Source organism: Mus musculus, chromosome 12 (assembly GCF_000001635.26).
Source record: "Mus musculus strain C57BL/6J chromosome 12, GRCm38.p6 C57BL/6J".
Taxonomy (NCBI): domain Eukaryota; kingdom Metazoa; phylum Chordata; class Mammalia; order Rodentia; family Muridae; genus Mus; species Mus musculus.
Window position 1 is genome coordinate 13,083,377 of NC_000078.6, and position 1,273 is coordinate 13,084,649.

Sequence of the window (1,273 nt, forward strand, 5' to 3'; positions counted from 1 at the left end):
ATATGTACACTCCTGCCTATGATGTGGGAGTGATGAATATAATTATTAAGGAGTCACACTCACCAAAGCAGAACCTGAGCATGGCGGGTGCTGACTGTACTTGAGTGTCTTAACACCTGATACTGAGCTAGGAGCTGTGTGACAGAGGGTCTCTGTCTATTGTTCTTTTTGTCCCCATGCCCTGGAGTCTGGGACAAGAGAGAGAAGGAGGGAAAGAATGAAGATGGAGTTGGCTACAGTTTCCCAGAGGTTCAGCAGCAGGCATCCAGCTGGCACTTCAGGAGGAAGCATTCTCTCTAATGGGGGTGACGCTGGGGATAAAAGGTAATGACAGGTCACTCTTCAATGATTCTGATCCTTCCCTGCATCAAGACCAGGACAAACTTGCTGGCAGAGGAAAACACCACGTGGTGCGTTAGCTGGCATTGTGCCAGGGGAATGGGCACGAGAGCGCATACAAAGTGACTTGGACAGACTTAGTGGCTGGAAGCTTTCTCATTGAAGGAAGAAAGATTAAATGCTGTAGGACTGGGCCAACGTGTGACTTCAGAAGCAAGTGTGCAGTCATGTGCAGACAGCTGTAGATAATAGGCAAACAGGGAATCTTGTCTGTGTCCTAATAAAACTTTATTGACAAAAGCAGGCAGTGCCCCAGACTTGGACTACAAACCTGGTACACAATTTAGGATATAAGTTAAACAATAAATTATTTGTAAACAGAGAGGAGGAGAGATGTCAATGACCCCTAGGATGTCGATGAGGTATGGAAAGTGCATCTTTCCTGGGAAACAGAATGAGGTTTGCAAAACAGAACCTGGAGGAAGGGAGAGAGGAAGGCAAAAGGGCGAGTGGGGGGTGGGGGGAAGATACATATATGAATGACTAGCTCAAGCTCAGAAAACACCTGAACAAAAGCTGATAAATACGACATTCCGAGGAAAGTCCAGTGTATGTGAAATATTCCAGCTTGTAAGGCATTATGCCAAGGGGTGGGGGCGCATGGAAGTAAAGCTGGTTATTCACATTGAGTCCAAATTATAAAGGTCTTCAGGCACCAAGATAAAGACTTCATAGTTGACATGATAGGCAAGACCGAGCTCCGCCATCTACCATCCACCATGGAGAGGTGTTGATGGCATGATTGGAGCTGTGCTTTTGATCTGCCGAGCACATCTGGAGCTATTCTCTGCGACGTGCTCTCTCAGGCTTGTTGGAATGACACAGAACTGGCCTGGCTCTGTGTTTTGTTCCCTTCTAAGATGAAGGGTCGGGT